This window comes from Pipistrellus hanaki, assembly GCF_964339955.1.
Source record: "Pipistrellus hanaki genome assembly, chromosome: 3".
Taxonomy (NCBI): domain Eukaryota; kingdom Metazoa; phylum Chordata; class Mammalia; order Chiroptera; family Vespertilionidae; genus Pipistrellus; species Pipistrellus hanaki.
The window spans coordinates 15,465,085-15,483,382 of record NC_140505.1 but is presented as its reverse complement, the minus strand read 5'-3'; positions in this window follow the sequence as shown (position 1 = coordinate 15,483,382).

Below are 18,298 nucleotides of genomic sequence, written 5' to 3'. Positions count from 1 at the left end.
TCTTCCACAAAATACCACGTGCGGGCACACACATACAGTGAGATTGAAACTTCGTGGCCCAGGCGCAGAAGTTGGTTTTTGGCCTGAACGAGTCTATTTTGAAGAAGTGGCGTTAGAACACTCAAAGGGCCAAAGAACCGCATGTGGCTCATGAGCCGGGGTTTGCTGACCACTGGTTTAGGAGACTGACTATCATGCTTCACCTGGGACTGTCCTGATTTTAGAACTGAAAGTCCTATGTCCTCAGAAACCCCTTGGTTCTAGGCAAACTGGCATGGTTGGTCAGTCTACCTGTGATAAATTAGCCTCGTGGCCAAGCTTTAGTAGCCAAAGAGCTTTAGGGGAAAGAAAATTGATTACTCAGAAAGGAACCACATGTGCAGAACTGAAAAATATTTTTCTTCACTATAGAAATAATAGCAGAAAGTTTGTTTCTATTACACCTAGCAACTAATTTGTTGAAAAGGAGCTGAAGTCACTGCAGAATTAAAACCTGGCTGGAAGCTGATTTGTTGAAAGGAACATGGCTGCCACATTTGTGAAAACTTTTCCTCTCACTGTAGGTGTTTTTGATCCAGAATGCTGATCAGATTCAAAGTTTTGAGCCCCTTGAATCATTGAAGAGAATGTTTTACTGCAAAATAAACTGAGTCCTGAAATAAGTCTTGAATATAAACAAAATGGATATTTTCATTGTATTAAAGCACTGTTTATTCATTTTATAATTATGTTTGAAATGGAATTAAAGATGAGGATAGAAATGAAAACTATCAGTAGGTTACTCAAACCACACTTGATTTGGGGTAAGGGAAGTCAAAGGAAGCCCTGGGGGATTGGAATGGGGGATTGAGGACAAATATGTGATATCTTAATCAATAAAGAAATAAAAAAATTAAAAAAGGAAGCCCGGGCAGCGTATCTGGATGTGGCCATGAGGGATCTTCATGTTGACAGGGGTAGGCAGCCTGAGATGGGCTGACCTGTGAGTGTCCTGGAGGGACCTAGAGGCAGAAAACATGGACCAGCATCTCGGGCCTGGCAGTGTCTTAAAGGCATATCCCAAACCCAGTAATGATTCAGGAAATAGCAATGATTCAAAATTTCTAAGAGATGGTAGCTGCGTTCCAGGTGGGTATGGAGGAAGCCCAGGTGAGAGGACGAGGCTACTGGGAGAAGGATGTCTGAGCCAGGAGGACAGCTGTTTGACATGGGGAGGACAGGCAGTAGAGTAACAGGCATGGATTATAGCAGGAAATAACCAGTAAAAGCAAGAAGAAATTAATACCTTAATACAAGTTGTTTTCATGGAATGGGCATAAGGGAGCAGAAACGTGATAACCTGAGACCACTTAGGAGCCAGTGACCTTCACTGGGGCTGCTGACATAGAATATGATCAGATGCTATAAAGACAGGGTCCAGCCCTAGACTGTGGCTCTTTGGCTAGACTCTAGCAGGGGTCTTCAAACTACGGCCCGCTGGCCACATGCAGCCCCCAGGGGAGTCTGATCCTGCCCGCCAGGTTTTTTGGGCAGTGAGCGCAGCCAAGGTGTTAAAGTAGGAATTAGTAGTTCATATTGTCCGGCCCTCCAGCTCTCTGAGAGACCGTGATCTGGCCCCCACTTTAAAAAGTTTGAGGACCCCTGGGATAGAGCATCTGAAGGGTCCAGGGTTCTGTTACGGTTAGGGGCACATGCCCAGGTTGTGGGCTCAATCCCCAGTTGGGAGCATGCAGGAGGCACCCAATCAATTATTCTCATCTATCTATCTCTCTCTCCCTCTCCCTCCTCTCTGAAATCAATAAAAATATATTTTTTAAAAGACTTAGTCTACGAAGTGGGTAGACTTGGGCTATAGACTAACAGAATATGAGACCACCATGTTCAAGTTCAGTTTGTCTGGACTCAGAGACTGGGAGGAGCAGGAAAAGTACAGACAAGTACATAGGATTAGGAGCATAGGGGCCCAAGTGCTATTTTACTAAATTGCCTTAGAGGCTGCTTACAGCCACCAGAAATGTTGTTTCACCAGAGTATTCAATTGAAGTAGGAAACTAAGAGCTGAAAGGAATCCATTTGTTTACATATTCAAATTTTTAAATTATTTTATTGTGTGTTTTTAGTTTGTTTGTTTGTTTGTTTGCTTGCTTTTGGGGGGGTTTAGAGAGAGAGAGAGGAAGGGAGAGGAGAGAGAAAAGAGAAACCTAGATGTGAGAGTAGAACATTGATGAAGTCCTGGAGGCTTATTCATGTTCTGCACACCTTCTACCAGGAATCTAGCCCAAAACTAGGCAAGTTCCCTGACCTGACCAGAAATCAAACCAACAATCTTTTAATGCATGGGATGATACTCAGCCAGCTGAGCCATCCAACCAGGACTACGTGTTCATTTTTGATAAATATTTGTTGGTTCTCTATCACTTGCCTATGTTGGGTTCTGAGGATACAATGGTGAAAAATCACAAGTTGAGGGAAGACTTGGATTCTTAAGAAAAGAGTCAGACTGATACACAGCCACTCATGGACCTGTGCTAAGAGCATCAGAGAGGCTGTAGAGACCCATCAGAGGGGTCACCCAATTAATCTAGGCTGGGTATGTGTGTGTGTAAAGGGCTTTCAGCTAGTATAACCTCATCTTACAGTGGAAGAGCAGAAAGATTAAGTAAATTATTTTATGTCACCTAAAACTTCAAGGCGAGAACAGTATCCTCTAGGAGAGCGGTCACCAACCAGTGGTCCATGAGGTCCAAGGCGACTGCTGCTCCAGGGGATACCTGTCCATTTGAAAGGCCACTTTCTTGCTTGTCCTATGTAAGATGATGGAGTTGCAGCATAGAGAGGAACCCCTCCTGGAGCACAACCCACAACCTGGCCTGGCCTCCATGTACCCTCCCTGGGATGCTGACAACTTGGAGGGTGGCGTGCCTGTCTTGTCTTACACACCTCCTGCTTCTAAGTTTCCCTGGTAAACTTATCTTCACGTCCGCACTGCATAATGTGGTGCTGTTTGCCTTCATCTATCCTGTCACACTTCCCTGCATCTGCTTTGCATTCAACACAGATGCAAATGTTCAGGACAAAACCTTGAATGGGTGTAGCAACAATCCAGCAGGAATCTAGAATTCAATATGGACAGCTCAGTGTTCTACACAAATTGAAAAGCAGAGGATTGTGGCCCTGCTTCATATGGCAACCTCCACTGGGAAATGAAATACCTTACAGAGTAGGTGCTAAGAAAGTGTTCTGGTCACTGTAGGTGAGAAGAAAAAGTTAGAGAGGTAACACATTCTATTTAGTGGAACTACCATGCAGTGCTGGAAATAGGAGACCTATGATTAAATTTCAGTTCTGCCCCTCTGATTTCGAGTAAGTCTTTTTCCTTTTTGTTGTTGTTAACCCTCATCCCAAGATATTTTTTCCATTGATTTTTAGAGAGTAGAAAGGGGGAGGAGAGAGAGAGAGATGAGAGAGACACATTGATTGTTTACCTCCTGCTTGCACCCAAACCAGGGCAAGGGATTGAACCTGCAACCCAGGGAGAGAGGCCTTGACTGGGAATCACACCCGAGACCCTTAGGTGTGCAGGCTCCAACTGCTGAGCCACACCAGCAATGGCTCACTTTTCCTTTTAACATCATGAAATGTTGGCTAATACTAAGAATATTTTAAGGTTATTGTGATAGTTAAATAAATTTTAAAAAGTAACAGTAGCATAAAAGAGCTTAGAACAGAATGGATGCTTCATAAATGTTTACTGAACTCAGTAATGCTAAAACATATGCATTAATAGTAAAGAAACCCAAGAACACTCAAAACAGCATATCATCAAGTGTTAAATTGTGTGGAACACAATGGAGGAAGTCCTGGAGGCTTATTCACAAGTGGGCTTGATGAAAAATTAGCTGTCACGTTCGCGTAATGAATTTCACATGGACTCAGTCACAGGATGCAGCCTTTTGGATGCTGAACCAATAATTTTAGTTTTGCATCAGATAAAAAGTATTTACATTTTTGTCTGTTTTTACAAGCAATGTAGACACAGTAGAAAATAAGAGCAGTCCAGAAACTTTTAAAATCAAATCAACTGCAAAACTCATTTCTAGAGTTAACCATTATTTAAAAAGTGTACATATTCTCGATGTATCCTGCCTTTTTATACCCTGCTTGTTTTGTTTTGTTTTATATATATATTATATATATATATATGTATATGTGTATATATATATATATATATAATATATATATATATAGTGATTTCAGGGAGGAGGGGAGGAGATAGAAATGCCAATGATGAGAGAGAGAATAATTGATCGGGTGCCTTCTGCACATTCCCTACTGGGGATCAAGCTGGCAACCCAAGCATGTGCCCTGACCAGGAATTGAACCATGACCTCCTGGTCATAGGTTGACACTCCACCACTGAGCCACACTGGTTGGGCACACCCTGCTTGTTTTTACTTACATTGTATGGTGAGAAATTTCTCATTTCTTTTTAAATTTCTGGAAAACTGTATTTTTAATGGATGCAGAGTATAATATTTTGTTAATATGATGTATTACATCATATTAATTATTCTTTTGTTTTATGAGAAATGTCTCCTTTCTTTTCTCTTTCTATTTGCAATGAACATCTCAGAGATTCAGTATTTGCCAGTATTTGAGAACATTTCCTTAGAATAGAGCCCTAGACGTGGAATTGAATTATCAGGTCAAAATGTAGGAACATTTTAAGGTTCTTAATATGAATTTCCTAATTGCTTTCCAGAAAAGTTGTACAGAGCATGTCTATCAGCCACAGTTTATGAACAAGTCACTGTGGCTATTGAGCTTAAGGAATTGGGTCTTAAATTTTGTTTCATAACTTTACATTTAAATAGCATGTGTAACTAACCAGTAGCTATGATTTTGGACAAAGCAGGTCTAAGTAGCATGCCTACCTAGGAAGGGAGCCACGGAGGCAGCCACAGAGGCAGCAGGGTCAACTGGAACACCATCAGCTTTCTACACTGTGAGCAAATTTCTCCCATAGTTGGCAATAGATTGATTGTCAGCCTCAGCATTTGATTTTGGAAAGTTTTACTATTTTTTTGTGTGTCTTTATAGGTATTTTGGTGGAGACTTGGGAATAACTACATGGGAAAATGTTAAGAACCATTTTAGAGCATAAATCTACCATATCCTTCTCCCTCTCTCCCTCCTTTTCCCCTTCCCTTTCTTCTTTCCTTCTTTCCCTCCTTCCTTCCTCCCAACTATAAGTTTGTGAACAATGGTAAGAGTTTTAAGGACAAAGCTTTATTCTACTTCCTTCCACTTTGGGCCCTTATGCATAGAAAAGTAAGTTGAGTTTTTTTAATGGCAGGTAGGTAGCTTGGCACATAATGGAGAAATGCTATCTTTCAAATTCAAAGCTTATCTCCTTAGCATTTTACATTATCTTCCTTGAGGACATTTTAAAAGCAAAGAAAATGAATTTCTACGTATTCCATGACAGGAATGTGTTTTTAGGGATGTGCATTTATAACAAATTCATTCACTAATTGGTTAATTTATTACATAATCTATAAACATGGTGGGCTGTTTCCTGCAGGTCTCTGTGCTAGTTACTATGGAAGAGAAAGGGGATAAAGTGACAGATGCAGAGTCTGAAGGATACTTTTTTTCTGATCTTTTAATTAAATAAAGGTCTACAAAATATACAAATTAACTAACACTAGGTTATATGTTAAGCACATTGACTTTATGGTAAAGACTGTGGATATTTGGAATTGGGACTGCCTAGAAAATCTGGGCCTTGGATGGCTTTTATATGCATTGAAACATCTCTTGCTTAAGAAAAGTTGATGTTCTAGCTGAGGACATAAAATTTGCACAAAAATGTTGCCCTCCCAAGAAGCAATGTTGAATTCTAGGGAATTAAAGTAATTTATTTTTTTATTTAAAAATTGATAGTTTTATGTGAGTTTTGAGAACTGCTCACAAACACACACACAATAAAAAAAGCTTTAGTACTATACCTTCTCTTTATAATTATATCTCACCTGCAGCTTCAATGTTTCAATAACAATCACATTCATTAAAATAAGCATCCAGGGTAAATCAGATTTGGTGACACATTGAATCCTTACATTCCACACACATGTATTGTATGTACTACAAGCCAGGTATTGGTCGAGGGAGGAGATGCCCTTGAACCAAACCATCTGCAAAGACTGAGAATGGATTTACACTTGACATGAGTGGTTTCTGCTGCAGAACGAGAACGAAGTGTGAGAATCTTTACAGATACTTGTCAACCAACAGGGCTAATGTGTTCCTCTGAAGTGCAGTAGGGAAAGCTTTTATATCATGTTTAAGTCCTCAACAGACCTTTCTTCTTCTTCGTCTTTGTCTTCGTCTTCTTCCTTCTTCCTTCTTCCTTCTTCCTTCTTCCTTCTTCCTTCTTCTTCTACTTCTACTTCTTCTTCTTCCTTGGTAAGCCTTAGCATCCAACTGAAGAAATTTTAGGTGTAAAGGAAGGAGTGAATGAAAGGGACGGAGATTGGTAAAGGTTGCTGTGAGCCGCATTGAGAATGGCTGTGCTAGTGGGTAAGTATAGTTTTTGTACACTGGTCCTTAGCTTTTGTGTTTGCATCACACTTTAATTATTGGAGGTTGTATGACAATGGCAAAGGGATTGAAAAGCAAACACTGCTTCTGTGGTGGTTTTTTCGAAAGCACATCATTGAAAAGTTAGGAGATACTAAATAGCTAAATAGACTTCCTTGAGAATTATATACGTCAAACTTCCCTAAAGTCTACTGTGTAATTTTTAAGTCAATATTATGTCAAGTGTCTCATGACTGGGAAATATGGCATAATAAAATTAAGAGAAAGATCCATTTCCCAATGAGAGAAACAGAATTGGCCTCAACTACATACATGAATTTCAGATGCCTACAGTTTATGCTTTGGGGGATTAGAAGAAAACTGCAAAAATACAGACAATGGAATTTTGTAGCATAGAAGTGTTACTAGAAAAAGTGAATTATTAGAGCATGTAGGTAAATAATCAAAGTATATTGAAGGAAATTTTTATCTAAATTTGAAGAGGTCTTAAAACCTGACTGAACTATAAAAATCTGGATGGAGGGAAAGGAAGATTAATGGAGGGTCATTAATTAGCTCATGCTGGTTAAATTCGCAATGTTGGCAAAGCAGGATTTAAAATAACACATTATGAGAAAATAGCAGCACAACAGTGTATTCATTAGAGAAAAATATCAAATATGTGGAGAATATTAACATGCTATTTAAAAGAATGCTTATTTTAATGAATGTGATTGTGTCTAGGCTACAGAAATGGTCTCTTTTTTTTTCTTTTTTCTTTTTTTGTCTTTTAAAAATATAAGATCCTTGAAGTGACATCGCGTCTATTAAAACAGTCAATTAAATGTATTTTTAGAACTTCCCCTAACCACGGAGTATGACATTCATTCAAAGTTATCTCTACCCACACTGTGAAAACAGAAGATATTTTTGGAGAAATCTCATTTTTCACAATAATATTTTATGGGAGAATACTGCAGCCTTTTTGTGTACTTTGCTCCACAGTACAATGTAGTTTGTAATACTGTTTTTCAGTATCACCACATAAAAAAATTTCTATTTTTTCTATCCAAAAGAACTGCCACAACCCACAGTAATTCCCATATCTTAAGTTTTTCTCATACCATTAGAGGTAATGACACACAATACAATCATTAAAGAGAATGGTGTAGAATGAAGTGATTGGCTCTTAGGTGAAAAATGAAGTTATATGTATGCTCACTAAATCGATACAGGGTGTTGACAAACATGGGTTTACAGTTGTGAGTACACAAAACAGAGCTAATAAGGCTAAATTGTAGTAATCATAACCTGCACCTCTTTTTCCATACAAACAACTGCAAACCTGCTTTTGCCCACCCCTGAATATGTGTGACTAAGACATAGAATATATATTTTCTATGTTAACTGTGCTGTTTTCTGAGAGTTGGCAAAGATAGTGGTGGGATTTATGATTACAGAGAACTTTCACTTCTTATGCTCTTTTATTTTTGTGATATTTGATTTTTTTTCCCCTAAAAGTATCTATTTCTCCAAAAATTTAAAAATAAAAGTAACGTTGCATTTTATTTATAGTAGAAAGTTTCAAAGGTAGATAGATGTTAGAGAGAAGAAAAAGTCTTAATAAAGTTGGAAAGAGAAGTCATAAAAATAACTACGGTTTTAAGGTAGTAGAATCAGAAATGTATGTATTATAGCAACATACTTTGGCATCAGAAACTACTTCTAGCTATAAGATTAGAAATATTCTTATCCCTCTTTAGAATCATGGCAACAGGCACAAATTTCACTCCCAGATTATTTTGTTTTTATGAATAAATAAATGTGTAAAGTCAGGATAGAAAAATCAAATGCTCTGAGAGGTTTCATCTTACACTACTGGTTAACTTTTTTATCTTCATGGGGAAACTATTATGAAATCAGTCAGTTGGGCGGACCCAACCCCCAACCTCTGTAGATGGACAAAAACATCTAACTTTTAAGATTCTCTTAGCTTCATGCAGCAATGTCGCCTTCATTCTCACAGGCAGGATGGCAGGTAGGAGAGAGGCAGAGATAATATGTGCTCTAAAAGGGTTGAACTGCATAGCCTCCAAACATTATTTGCCAAATGATCTAAAATTCTAAACAAAGGGGTCTGTCCTTCTCCAAAACTGAAGTCTGATGGAAGCATAAACAGAAAATTACATTGGAAGACCCTGGGTCCAGGCCTAAATACTGTACTCACCAGAAGAGTAAATATTCAGTGCCCTGGTCAAACTGTTCCAGGAAGAGAGGCTAAATTCTCAGACTAGATTTTCTATGACTAGAGTGACCATATATTCCAGTTTGCCCAGGACGGTTCCAGTTAGTGTCTGTTTTCTTGGCGTACTTATGAATAGTTTCCTCTTCTACTCTAAAAAGTATCCTGAAAGATAAATTATAGGGCATTCTTCTTATGGCTGAACTGTTGAGGATAGTGGATGTGAGAGATTGTTGATTGATTGGAAAAACCATCTTTTCTATCATCTTCCATTACAATGTCCAGGAAAGTGAAATTCTCACTTTTGTAGCCTCCTTGCAACTAGGATTGGCCATCACAGTTTTGAAAAACAAGAACTTTCTGGGAAAGCTTACCAATCTATTGGTACTGAATTCTCTTCTTCCTGTTTTGACTATGGAGGTGGTACCTGCAGTTACCTTGGTTGTTATTGGCTGCTATTAGCAAGATACTATAAGAGATGAGCTCAGAAAAGAATTGGCTGGTTTGGAAGGAGATATCAAAGATAATAAAGTCCAGAAATTAAAGACCTTAGATGACTGGGGAAATGTTATTCTGCTGGACTTCAAAACAGTAAAAAAGACAAATGTTTTGGGTACCTAAGATCCATTAAAAATCAGCCTTAGGTGAAAATTCTTTCAGTAATAGCCAGCATTTACATACCTAAAAACTCACTAATGTGCTATGCTAAATTTAACTAAATTGATTATTAACCTTGAGATAACTTTAGTGATTTAAAGAACTGCTTGAAGCTATGAAATGTAAATTTTATAAAAATTTGTTCTGGATCAAATTCTTAGGCAGAGACCCTGGTCTGACTGGAGCAGACTACAGTGGTGGTTAGAGGAGATGAGAGGGGTGACTTTTCCCACGTGGGGGAGGAAGAGACTTTTCTCTCCTCTCAGAGTTCTCTTGGCTGGTCTAATAATTAAATCTACATGAGACGTTAGCCAGAGAAAATAAGCAAATTTAATTACATAAGTATGCATGGTAACCCAAATACATGAGAGGTCAGAGATCCCACATACATGAGAGGTTCAAAGCCAGTTAAAAGGAGGTGAATATGACATTCTTAGCTCAGGATGAGGTAAGGTACCTTGGGGCTTCAGCGGGGAGGAAGGTCATTCAGGACAATAAGAGGAGCAGATGTTCAGTAATTAGTAGTTTGTGCTGCCCTATAGAGAGGTCATAAAATGTTATTTCTGGTGATCACTCTTATTATGGGGGAGATAAGCATTTTTTTTGTGTGTGAGCCTGCAGAGTCTTGATTGACTTCAGCTCAAAATAATTCACATGCCAAAGTGGCATGTTTTGGGGAGGCCTGTTTTGGACCCCTATAATCACTTAATCAAAATAATACATGTCATACACACAGTTATTGGTGGAAGCATATAGAATGTTCATGGATAGGAAGAATTAACATCATTAAAATGTCCATACTACCCAAAGCAATTTATAAATTTAATGTAATTCCTATCAAAATATCAATACAGATCTAGAACAAATATTCCAAAAATGTATATGGAACCGCAAAAAAACACACAAAAACAAGTAGCCTCAGCAATTTTGAGAAAGGAGAACAAAGTTAGGAGTATCATGTTACTTGATATCAAACTATACTACAAAGGCATTGTAATCAAAACAGCATGATACTGACATAAAAATGGGCTTGTAGATCAATGGAACAGAATAGAGAGCCCAGAAATAAACCTATGCCTTTATAGTCAATTAATATTTGACAAAAGAGGCAAAAGACTTTTGAGGTAAAACTCTATTCAATAAACAGTGTTGGGAATATTAGACAGATATATGCAAAAAAAATAAATTAGGTACCTCTTTAGACTATATATAAGAATAAACTCAAAGTAGATTAAAGACTTATATGTAAGTCATGAAACCATAAAAATTCTAGAAGAAAACATAGGCAGTAAAATTCCAGATATTTCTCATAGCAATATTTTTGCAGATATGTCTCCTTGGGCAAGGGAAACAAAAGAAAAAATAAACAAATGGGACTACATCAAACTGAAAAACTTTTGCACAGCAAAAGAAACCATCAACAAAATGAAAAGGCAACCCGTTAAATGGAAGAACACATTTGCCACTGATATATTTGGTAATGGGTTAATATCCAAAATTCATAAAGAACTTATACAACTTAATACCAAAAAAAAACAAACAGTCCAATTGAAAAATGGGCAAAGGACCTGAATAGACACTTCTCTAAAGATGGACAATACATATGAAAGAATGCTCAAACTCACTAATAATCAGAGAAATGCAAATTAAAACCACAAGGAGATCACCCCACACATGCAGAATGGCTATCATCAACAAATCAACAAACAAGTGTTGGCGAGGATGTGGAGAAAAGGGAACCTTGTGCATTGTGAGTGGGAATGCAGACTAGTGTAGCCACTGTGGAAAACAGTATGGAGTTACCTCAAAGAATTAAAAATGGAACTGCCTTATGACCCAGTGCTTCCACTTCTGGGAATATAACTGAAGAAACCCAAAATACTAATTACAAGTAATATATGCACCCCTATGTTCATTGCAGCACTATTTATGATAGCCAGGATTTGGAAGCAGCCCAAGTGCCCATCAGTAGATAAGTGGATTAAAACACAGTGAAATACTACTCAGCTACTAAAAAAAAAAAAAAAAAAAAAGGGAAATCTTAACTTTTGAACATCATCGATGGATCTGAAAAGTATTATGCTAAGTGAAATAAGCTAGTCAGAGAAAGACAAATATCATATTATTTCACTTAAATATGGAATCTAATGAATAAAATAAATTAACAAACAAAATGGAAACAAACTTGAAGGTACACAGACTAAAAGATTGACAGCTATCAAAGGAGAGGGTGAAAAAGAATTAAGGAAAAAAAATTAAGACCGTTAACAATATGGTAAATGCAAGAGGGAAAGGTGGGGTGAGGTGGAAAATGCCAAAGAGGAGGGGATAAATGGTGGTGGAAACAGACTTGACTTTGGGTGGTGCACACACGGTGCATTACACAGATGATGTGTTATATAGTTAGTTGTATACTTGACATCTATATGGTTTTATTAACCCAATAAATTCAATAAATAAAATGGCCAAAAGAAAAACATACATGCAAACATCTTTAAGAAAAGACTAGTTCACTAGATCCAAAACATACAGGGCATTTAGATCCCCAAGAATTATAACTTCCTTGCATAATATGTAGAAAGGACCGGTGAACTTTGTGTGACCATGTGCCTCAATAGAAAGCAAGCACTTTGTAGAGAGATATGGGGGAGATAAGAGATCAACCGAAGGACTTGTATGCATGCATAGAAGCATAACCAATGAATGAAAAACTCTGGGGAGGAAGGGCATGTATGGGATTGGGGAGGGGGGCAATGGTAAGATATGTACACATATAATGCCTTAATAAAAACATGAAAAATAAATAAAATAAAAATTAAGAAAGAAAGAAAGAAAGAAAGAAAGAAAGAAAGAAAGAAAGAAAGAAAGAACTTTGACAAAAGCAAATATAAATGCTGAGCAATCACACAGAGATGGTTGGGGAGCCAAATAAGGAAAGGAAAGCAGAGACTCCTATCATTCAATCCAAGAACTGAAAAGCAGCCTCCTTAATGCTGACGAGGGAAAGTGGTAGTAACTTTGATTTCTAACCAAGTGTGCAGGGTTTTCTCCCCACCATCTAAGAAGGAGATGAAGTCCAGAACTTTGAACATGGTCTGAAAACCATCAGCCTTTATATAAACCCCAAATGTTCAATAACAGATTCTTAATCATTTGGGGTCATGTAGGTGTTTCCTAATAACCATTCTTCTATGGTAATAATGGGGTTGGCTGAATCAAGCAGAATAGAGGGAAAGATGAGGTGGTGGCAGCCTGGGAAAAACGGGCAAAATGCTGAGGTCTGACTATAAGCTTCCTCACATTGGACACCTTCCAATGGCTATAAGATAAACCCATCTTGCTGGAGTCTTGTGGGAATGAGGTAATCAAAATTATGCTAGTGCTTATTATGCATAGAATGATGAACAGATGTTTCCATCTCTGAGGATCCAACAAGTAGGAAAGGGCACTTACTGCAGCATAAAGTATGTCATAGTGTTTCTGCAACTTTGTTGTGGATCAGCATCGCCTACTGAATCAGAATCTCTTGGGGGATGGACGGGTGACATAATTTGCATATTAGCCAGCACCTTGGGTGATACATAGGGGTGACCTATGGACCATATTTACATAAACTCTGCCCAGAAGTGAGCCAGAAGGAAGATCTCTCTAGAAGTTGGGGGTCGGGGGTAAAATCTCCAGAGTGAAATAACTAGTGGGATTAAACAAGGATCCTGCTTTCTTCATGACCTGTACAATGTTCTGAAAAGCAGAAGGAAGAAGATTTTGAGGCCAAAAATGTTCTTTTAGAATAAAACCCCATTGGCAACAACAACAGAAGGTTGATAAGTAAAAGCTAAGAGGTCTAGACTGAGCGTCATGTTGTCGAGTGCCTCAACAAATCACTTTACTCTTCGTACTTCTCTGGGGATGATTTTCTTCATGAGTAAAATGATTTTCTAGGTGCCCATCTTAGTTTTCTATTACTTCATAACAAATTCCCACAAACTTAGCTGTGAACCAACACGAGTTTACTCTCTCAGTTTCTGGAGAGGCCAGGCTTGGCAAGGCTGGATTCTCTGTCCCAAGTTTCACTGAGCTGAAATCAGATGTTGCCCTGGACTGTGGTTTTAGTCAAGTTCAGGGTCTCTTGTCCTGCGCTGAATTGTGTCTCCACAAAATTCTTATGTTGAAGCCCTAACCTACTGTACTTGGAGATAGGGTCTTTAAGGGGGTAATTAAAGTTAAATAAGGTCATAAAAGTTGGGCCCTTATCTGAGAGGACTACTGTCTGAAGAAGAAGAAGAAACAACAAAATCTCTCTCCTCTCTCTCTTTCTCTCTTTCTCTCTCTCTCTCTCTCTCTCTCTCTCAATCTCTCTCTCTCTCTCTCTCTCTCTCTCTCTCAATCTCTCTCTCTCTCCTCTATCTCTATCTCTATCTCTATCTCTATCTCTATCTCTATCTCTATCTCTATCTCTATCTCCATACACCCTACATCACATTGCCCTAAGTTCACACAGAGAAAGGCCATATGAGAACATAGTGAGAAGCCCACTATCTGCAAGGCAGGAAGACTTCTCAGCAGAAACTAATCCTGCCAACATCTTGATTTTCAGAACTGTGAGAGATTAAATTTCTCTTCTTTAACCACCCAGTCTGTGGAGTCTTGTTATGGCAGCCTTGGCAGTCCAATACATCTTTCAAGTTTACATGGTTTTGGGAAAATTCAGCCCCTTGTGGTTGTAAGACTGTGGTGCCTGTTCCTTGTTGAATGTCAATCAGACACTATTCTTTCAGCTCCTAGAGGCCACCTGCATTCCTAGCCATGTGGCCCTTGCATCTTCAAGTCAGCAACGGAGAAATTCCTGCACACTGAATTTTCTCATGGTTCAAATCTTTGACTTCTCTGTCTCTGACATCTGGACCCAGATTTAAAGAGCTCATGATATTAAATCAGGTCTACCCAAACAATCTCTCTGCTTTAAGGTCACTTGATTTGGGATTTTACTTAGATTTGGAAAATCTCTCTACGTAGCATCAACATTAGTGTTTGATTGAACAACTGGAAGAAAGTATAACCTCAAAGTATTTTAACCTAAAATGTAATATATGCACTGTAAAAATACGTTTTAAACGTAGACATTTGCAGCATACCTACAAAAGAGGAAAACAGAAAGAGAAAAACAGAGAGGAAACTTAGAATAGATTGAGCATATATAAAACGAACAATAATATGATAGGTTTAAAAACAAATGCAGATTGGTGCAACCACTGTGAAGAACAGTATGGAGCTTCCTCAAAAAACTGAAAATGGAACTCCCATTTGACCCAGTAATCCCACTCCTAGGAATATATCCCAAGAAACTACAAACACCAATCAGAAAGGATATATGCACCACTATGTACATAGCAGCACAATTTACAATAGCTAGGATTTGGAAACAGCCTAGGTGCCCATCAGCAGATGATTGGATCAAAAAACCATGGTACATCTACACAATGGAATACTATGCTGCCATAAAAAGAAGGAATTCTTATCATTTGCAGCAACCTGGATAGAATTGAAGAACATCATGCTGAGTGAAATAAGCCAGTCAGCCGGGACCGGTTTGGCTCAATGGAAAGAGCGTCGGCTTGGGGACTGAAGGGACCCGGGTTCGATTCCGGTCAAGGGCATGTACCTTGGTTGCGGGCATTTCCCCAGTAGGGGGTGTGCAAGAGGCAGCTGATCGATGACTCTCTCTCATCGATGTTTCTAACTCTCTATCTCTCTCCCTTCCTCTCTACAAAATCAATAAAATATATTTAAAAAAAAAAAATAAGCCAGTCAAAGAAAGAGAAACACCACATGACCTCACTCATTTATGGATAATAAAGAGTATTATAAACTGATGAACCAAAAGGTAGATATAGAGACAGTAAAGCAACAAGCAGACTGTCAAATACAGTGGGTAGGGTAGGGAGATCTGGGGGAGATAAGAGATCAACTAAAGGACTTGTATGCATGCATATAAGTACAACCAATGGACACAAAGCTCTGGGGAGGGAGGGCATGTATGGGAGGGGGGCAATGGTAAGATATGTACACAAATAATAATTTAATTTAAAAAATGATAATAAATAAATAAATTTCATTTAGGGATTGGAAAAGAATTTTATAGGCTTTATCATTTCTGTGTAACAATGTATTTTCATAACAGTTTTATAACACAACATATATTACTACAAAAAAACCACACAATTGTGTTCTTGTAAAAAAAAATAAATAAAAACAAATGTTTGGGTAATTACAATTAATTTTGCCTTATAAATAGTCCAACTCAGAGAAAAACATTGGTAGCTTTTTAAGAAAAAATAATAACAATTCTATATTCCTTATAAGAATCATGCATTAAATCTAAAGACACCAAAAGGCCTAAAGTAAGTATTGAAGAAAGATTCACTAAGCACTATACAAACACTAACCAAAAGAGAGATTATATATCTATACTAACATCACACGGAACGGGCATCTGTCTGGGCAAGAAGACTCATTACAGATGAGAGGCTCAGTGCCCTATGGGGGGGGGGGGGGGGGCCCTCAGCCCAGACTGTGCCCTTAGCAGTCTGGAAACCCTAGCAGGGGTCTTCAAACTACGGCCCGCGGGCCACATGCAGCCCGCAGAGGAGTCTGATCCGGCCCGCCAGGTTTTTTGGGCAGTGAGCGCAGCCGAGGTGTTACAGTAGGAATTAGTAGTTCATATAGTCCGGCCCTCCAGCTCTCTGAGGGACCGTGATCTGGCCCCCACTTTAAAAAGTTTGAGAACCCCTGCCTCAGAGGATGTCCGACTGTGGCTTAGGCCCACTCCCTGAAGCCACAGTCAGACATTTTTAGTGCTACCACGGAGGTGGGAGAGGCTTCCACCACCACGCTGTGAGCCAGCTCAGGGCTTCTGGCTGAGCAGCGCATTCCCTGTGGGAGTGCACTGACCACCAGGGGGCAGCTCCTGCGTTGAGCATTTGCCCCCTTGTGGTCAGTGCACATCATAGCGACCAGTCATTCCACCATTTGATCTATTTGCATATTACCTTTTTATTATATAGGATGAGGAAGGATATTTTATAATGATAAAAGTACCATTTTAGTAGGAAGTTATAATAATTTAAAATGTGCACATACATAACAATATGACCTAAAAACAAATAAAGGGAAGATTGTTAGACCTAAAGGAAAAATAGACAAATTTACAATCATACTGAGAAAATTTAACATATCTTTATGAAAAGTTAACAGGACAAGCAGAAAAAAAGAAGCAGGTAAGGATTAGAAAAAAAATTAAAAACACAAAATTGATCTATTTATACAGAACACTGCCCTTAGGAATTGCTGAAGACACATTCTTTTCAAGTATATATGGAATACTTATCTAAATTAACCATGTATTAGCCATAGAATAAGTTCCAATACATTTCAAAGGATCAAAACTATTCAGAATATCCTATCTGATCATAATAAAATTAAACTAGAACTCAATAACAGAAGTATGACTAGAAATTACCCACATTTTTCCAAATAAACAATATTTTTAATTACCAATGAGTCAAAGAAGAAATGACAACAATTTAAAAATATATTTTTAGTTAAATGAAAATGAAGGTATAAGTGTATATATCTAAAAGATAAGAAGACGAAATCAATTATCTTATCCTAACAGAGATATCAGTAGTTGGACTTGGGGCACACCCTCATCTTAAGTTGGTTACTACTGCAAAGACCTTGTTCCATAAAAATAAGGTCCTATTCAAGATTAGCCTTCAGCATAACTTCTGGGGAAAACAATTCATCCAACAATACAAAATATTGAAAACATTTTGCTAACTCAATATAGTGCTGACTCAATCAAAACCAAGCAGATTTATTGTGGAAATTGATGATAAGCTGATTCCATAATGAAAACAAAAGATTCAAGAATAGTCAAGGCGATTTTTAAAAATAAGGAACAAAGTAGTCAAAAGACTAACAACACACTCTCCAGAATGTCTGAAATAAAAAGATCAGTATTGCCAAGTGTTGGGAGGAATGAAAGCAATCACAGCTCTCCTACACTCCTGCTGGAAGGATAAATTGGAACAAGCACTGCGAATGATTATTTGGTAGTGAGATAACACAAAGAATCAGATTGTCAAATCAAAGGTCATACCCCATATCAACATATAATTACCAGGTAATTGTGACCCACGGGCAAAGCAAGGAGACACTGGTGGTCCGTAATGCCACTCTCCACATTCCTCTTTGTCAGGTGAGGATGTAAGCAATGCATACGGGCATCCCATATACCAGTGGGAGCTCTCTCAAGTGTGAAACATCTACACTTTCTATTCTGATCATTAAAAAATTTAGATGACATTTCTCGAAAGCCATATCCCATAAGGATATACATTTCTGGCTTGTTTACAACGAGCAACATAAACTCTTCTAGTATATGCTGCTAAAAAGCATTCCACAGATAAGAACTCCCATAGTAGTAAATACCATTAGTGTATCTGCCAGCAGGTCTTTCATTAGCATGTTTATAAAACGGTTTACCTGGGTCATTTTTCTTTCTTTGCCAGGCATCTAAACGGAGAAAATTGATTGCAGGACTGCTGTCAGATCTTCCCTTCCCAGGCAGTGTATCTGAAAATAGAATGCATATTTAACCTAATGCACAGCAATTCCACTCCTATATTTTTATCCAACAGAAATGTACTATATAGACATCAAAAGACGTGTGTGTGTGTGTATCAGCCCTACAAGCAAGAGCCAAAACTGGAAACAATCCAAATGTTTATCAACATTAGAAAAGAAAAATAAATT